Raw genomic sequence first — 5,725 nt, 5'->3', positions numbered from 1 at the left:
CACGATTTTTGGCCGCTAGCGGTGAAATTCGCACTATTTTTGGCCGCTAGTGGCCAAAATCGCCGAATTTTTGGCCGCTAGCTGCAAAAATAGCCCGAATTTTGGCCGTTAGCGGCGAAAATAGCGCGATTTTTGCCGTTACCGGCCGAAAACCGAGCGACATTTGCCGCTAGCGGCCAAAAACCATGCGATTTTTGCAGCTGGCGGGCAAAAATAGCCCTATTTTCGCCGCTACCGGCCAAAAACCATGTGATTTTCGCAGCTGGCGGGCAAAAATCATGCGATTTTTGCCGCTAACGGCCAAAAACCACGCTATTTTGCGCAAATACCATGCGATTTTCGCAGCTGGCGGGCAAAAATCGCGATTTTCGCCGCTACTGGGCTAAAATAGCGCGATTTTCGCCGCTAGTGGCCAAAAATCGGGCGATTTTTGCCGCTAGCGGCCAAAAATCGTGCGAATTTCGACGCAGGCGGCCAAAAATCGTGCGAATTTCGCCACTACCGGCCAAAAACCGCGCAATTTTCGCCGCTAGCGGCAAAAATAGCCCGATTTTTGGCCGCTAGCGGACAAAATCGCGAGATTTTCGCCGCTACCGGCCAAAAATCGCGCGATTTTCGCTGCTACCGGCCAAAAACCGCGCAATTTTGGCCGCTAGCGGCCAAAAAGCGGGCTATTTTTGGCCGCTAGCGGCAAAAATCGCCCGATTTTTGGCCGCTAGCGGCGAAAATCGCGCTATTTTAGCCCAGTAGCGGCGAAAATCGCGATTTTTGCCCGCCAGCTGCGAAAATCGCATGGTATTTGCGCAAAATAGCGTGGTTTTTGGCCGTTAGCGGCAAAAATCGCATGATTTTTGCCCGCCAGCTGCGAAAATCGCATGGTTTTTGGCCGGTAGCGGCGAAAATAGGGCTATTTTTGCCCGCCAGCTGCAAAAATCGCATGGTTTTTGGCCGCTAGCGGCAAATGTCGCTCGGTTTTTGGCCGGTAACGGCAAAAATCGCGCTATTTTTTCCCGCCTGCTGCGAAAATCGAATGGTTTTTGGCCGCGAGCGGTGAAAATCGTCGATTTTTCGCCGCTAGCGGCAAAAATAGCCCGATTTTTGGCCGGTAGCGGCGAAAATCGCGCGATTTTGGCCGGTAGCGGCGAAATTCGCACGATTTTTGGCCGCTTGCGGTGAAATTCGCACTATTTTTGGCCGCTAGTGGCCAAAATCGCCGAATTTTTGGCCGCTAGCGGCAAAAATAGCCCGCTTTTTCGCCGCTAGCGTTAAAAATTGCGCGGTTTTTGGCCGGTAGCAGCGAAAATCGCGCGATTTTTGGCCGGTAGCGGCGAAAATCGCGCGGTTTTGGCCGGTAGCGGAAGAATTCGCACGATTTTTGGCCGCTAGCGGCGAAATTCGCACGATTTTTGGCCACTAGCGGCGAAAATTGCGCGGTTTTTGACCGCTAGCGGCGAAAATCGCGCGGTTTTTGGCCGCTAGCGGCGAAAATCGCGCGGTTTTTGGCCGCTAGCGGCGAAAATCGCGCGGTTTTTGGCCGCTATTGGCAAAAATCGCGCGATTTTGGCCACCAGCTGCGAGAATCGCGCGGTTTTTGGCCGCTAGCGGCGAAAATCGCCGATTTTTGGCCGCTAGCGGCAAAAATAGCCCGCTTTTTGGCCGCTAGCGGCGAAAATTGCGCGGTTTTTGGCCGGTAGCGGCGAAAATCGCCAAATTTATGGCCGCTAGCGGCAAAAATAGCCCGATTTTTGGCCGCTAGCGGCGAAAATTGCGCGGTTTTTGGCTGCTAGCGGCGAAAATCGCGCGATTTTTGCCCGCAAGCTGCGAAAATCGCACGATTTTTGGCCGCTAGCGGCAAAAATCGCCGATTTTTGGCCGCTAGCGGCAAAAAAGCCCGCTTTTTGGCCGCTAGCGGCCAAAATTGCGCGGTTTTTGGCCGGTAGCAGCAAAAATCGCGCGATTTTTGGCCGGTAGCGGCGAAAATCTCGCGATTTTGGCCGCTAGCGGCCAAAAATCGGGCTATTTTTGCCGCTAGTGGCGAAAATTGCGCGGTTTTTGGCCGGTAGTGGCGAAATTCGCACGATTTTTGGCCGCCTGCGTCGAAATTCGCACGATTTTTGGCCGCTAGCGGCAAAAATCGCCCGATTTTTGGCCGCTAGCGGCGAAAATCGCGCTATTTTAGCCCAGTAGCGGCGAAAATCGCGATTTTTGCCCGCCAGCTGCGAAAATCGCATGGTATTTGCGCAAAATAGCGTGGTTTTTGGCCGTTAGCGGCAAAAATCGCATGATTTTTGCCGCTAACGGCCAAAAACCACGCTATTTTGCGCAAATACCATGCGATTTTCGCAGCTGGCGGGCAAAAATCGCGATTTTCGCCGCTACTGGGCTAAAATAGCGCGATTTTCGCCGCTAGCGGCCAAAAATCGGGCGATTTTTGCCGCTAGCGGCCAAAAATCGTGCGAATTTCGACGCAGGCGGCCAAAAATCGTGCGAATTTCGCCACTACCGGCCAAAAACCGCGCAATTTTCGCCACTAGCGGCAAAAATAGCCCGATTTTTGGCCGCTAGCGGCCAAAATCGCGAGATTTTCGCCGCTACCGGCCAAAAATCGCGCGATTTTTGCTGCTACCGGCCAAAAACCGCGCAATTTTGGCCGCTAGCGGCCAAAAAGCGGGCTTTTTTGCCGCTAGCGGCCAAAAATCGGCGATTTTTGCCGCTAGCGGCCAAAAATCGTGCGATTTTCGCAGCTTGCGGGCAAAAATCGCGCGATTTTCGCCGCTAGCAGCCAAAAACCGCGCAATTTTCGCCGCTAGCGGCCAAAAATCGGGCTATTTTTGCCGCTAGCGGCCATAAATTTGGCGATTTTCGCCGCTACCGGCCAAAAACCGCGCAATTTTCGCCGCTAGCGGCCAAAAAGCGGGCTATTTTTGCCGCTAGCGGCCAAAAATCGGCGATTTTCGCCGCTAGCGGCCAAAAACCGCGCGATTCTCGCAGCTGGTGGCCAAAATCGCGCGATTTTTGCCAATAGCGGCCAAAAACCGCGCGATTTTCGCCGCTAGCGGCCAAAAACCGCGCGATTTTCGCCGCTAGCGGCCAAAAACCGCGCGATTTTCGCCGCTAGCGGTCAAAAACCGCGCAATTTTCGCCGCTAGCGGCCAAAAATCGTGCGAATTTCGCCGCTAGCGGCCAAAAATCGTGCGAATTCTTCCGCTACCGGCCAAAACCGCGCGATTTTCGCCGCTACCGGCCAAAAATCGCGCGATTTTCGCTGCTACCGGCCAAAAACCGCGCAATTTTTAACGCTAGCGGCGAAAAAAGCGGGCTATTTTTGCCGCTAGCGGCCAAAAATTCGGCGATTTTGGCCACTAGCGGCCAAAAATAGTGCGAATTTCACCGCAAGCGGCCAAAAATCGTGCGAATTTCGCCGCTACCGGCCAAAATCGCGCGATTTTCGCCGCTACCGGCCAAAAATCGGGCTATTTTTGCCGCTAGCGGCGAAAAATCGACGATTTTCACCGCTCGCGGCCAAAAATCGGGCTATTTTTGCCGCTAGCGGCGAAAATTGCGCGGTTTTTGGCCGGTAGTGGCGAAATTCGCACGATTTTTGGCCGCCTGCGTCGAAATTCGCACGATTTTTGGCCGCTAGCGGCAAAAATCGCCCGATTTTTGGCCGCTAGCGGCGAAAATCGCGCTATTTTAGCCCAGTAGCGGCGAAAATCGCGATTTTTGCCCGCCAGCTGCGAAAATCGCATGGTATTTGCGCAAAATAGCGTGGTTTTTGGCCGTTAGCGGCAAAAATCGCATGATTTTTGCCCGCCAGCTGCGAAAATCGCATGGTTTTGGGCCGGTAGCGGCGAAAATAGGGCTATTTTTGCCCGCCAGCTGCAAAAATCGCATGGTTTTTGGCCGCTAGCGGCAAATGTCGCTCGGTTTTTGGCCGGTAACGGCAAAAATCGCGTTATTTTTTCCCGCCTGCTGCGAAAATCGAATGGTTTTTGGCCGCGAGCGGTGAAAATCGTCGATTTTTCGCCGCTAGCGGCAAAAATAGCCCGATTTTTGGCCGGTAGCGGCGAAAATCGCGCGATTTTGGCCGGTTGCGGTGAAATTCGCACTATTTTTGGCCGCTAGTGGCCAAAATCGCCGAATTTTTGGCCGCTAGCTGCAAAAATAGCCCGAATTTTGGCCGTTAGCGGCGACAATTGCACGGTTTTTGGCTGGTAGCGGCGAAATTCGCACGATTTTTGCCCGCTAGCGGCGAAATTAGCACGATTTTTGGCCGCTAGCAGCGAAATTCGCACGATTTTTGGCCGCTAGGGGCGAAAATCGTCGATTTTTGGCCGCTAGCTGCAAAAATAGCCCGATTTTGGCCGCAAAAATTGCGCGGTTTTTGGCCGGTAGCGGCGAAAATCGTGCGATTTTTGCTCGCCAGCTGCGAAAATCGCATTGTTTTTGGCCGCTAGCGGCGAAATTCGCACGATTTTTGGCCTGTAGCGGCGAAATTCGCACGATTTTTGGCCGCTAGCGGCGAAATTCGCACGATTTTTGGCTGCTAGCAGCGAAATTCGCACGATTTTTGGCGCTAGGGGTGAAAATCGTCGATTTTTGGCCGCTAGCGGCAAAAATAGCCCGATTTTTGGCCGGTAGCGGCGAAAATCGCGCGATTTTGGCCGGTAGCGGCGAAATTCGCACGATTTTTGGCCGCTAGCGGTGAAATTCGCACTATTTTTGGCCGCTAGTGGCCAAAATCGCCGAATTTTTGGCCGCTAGCTGCAAAAATAGCCCGAATTTTGGCCGTTAGCGGCGAAAATAGCGCGATTTTTGCCGTTACCGGCCGAAAACCGAGCGACATTTGCCGCTAGCGGCCAAAAACCATGCGATTTTTGCAGCTGGCGGGCAAAAATAGCCCTATTTTCGCCGCTACCGGCCAAAAACCATGTGATTTTCGCAGCTGGCGGGCAAAAATCATGCGATTTTTGCCGCTAACGGCCAAAAACCACGCTATTTTGCGCAAATACCATGCGATTTTCGCAGCTGGCGGGCAAAAATCGCGATTTTCGCCGCTACTGGGCTAAAATAGCGCGATTTTCGCCGCTAGTGGCCAAAAATCGGGCGATTTTTGCCGCTAGCGGCCAAAAATCGTGCGAATTTCGACGCAGGCGGCCAAAAATCGTGCGAATTTCGCCACTACCGGCCAAAAACCGCGCAATTTTCGCCGCTAGCGGCAAAAATAGCCCGATTTTTGGCCGCTAGCGGACAAAATCGCGAGATTTTCGCCGCTACCGGCCAAAAATCGCGCGATTTTCGCTGCTACCGGCCAAAAACCGCGCAATTTTGGCCGCTAGCGGCCAAAAAGCGGGCTATTTTTGGCCGCTAGCGGCAAAAATCGCCCGATTTTTGGCCGCTAGCGGCGAAAATCGCGCTATTTTAGCCCAGTAGCGGCGAAAATCGCGATTTTTGCCCGCCAGCTGCGAAAATCGCATGGTATTTGCGCAAAATAGCGTGGTTTTTGGCCGTTAGCGGCAAAAATCGCATGATTTTTGCCCGCCAGCTGCGAAAATCGCATGGTTTTTGGCCGGTAGCGGCGAAAATAGGGCTATTTTTGCCCGCCAGCTGCAAAAATCGCATGGTTTTTGGCCGCTAGCGGCAAATGTCGCTCGGTTTTTGGCCGGTAACGGCAAAAATCGCGCTATTTTTTCCCGCCTGCTGCGAAAATCGAATGGTTTTTGGC

This window comes from Procambarus clarkii, chromosome 48, assembly GCF_040958095.1.
Source record: "Procambarus clarkii isolate CNS0578487 chromosome 48, FALCON_Pclarkii_2.0, whole genome shotgun sequence".
NCBI classification, from domain to species: domain Eukaryota; kingdom Metazoa; phylum Arthropoda; class Malacostraca; order Decapoda; family Cambaridae; genus Procambarus; species Procambarus clarkii.
Note: the sequence above shows the minus strand (reverse complement) of the source record.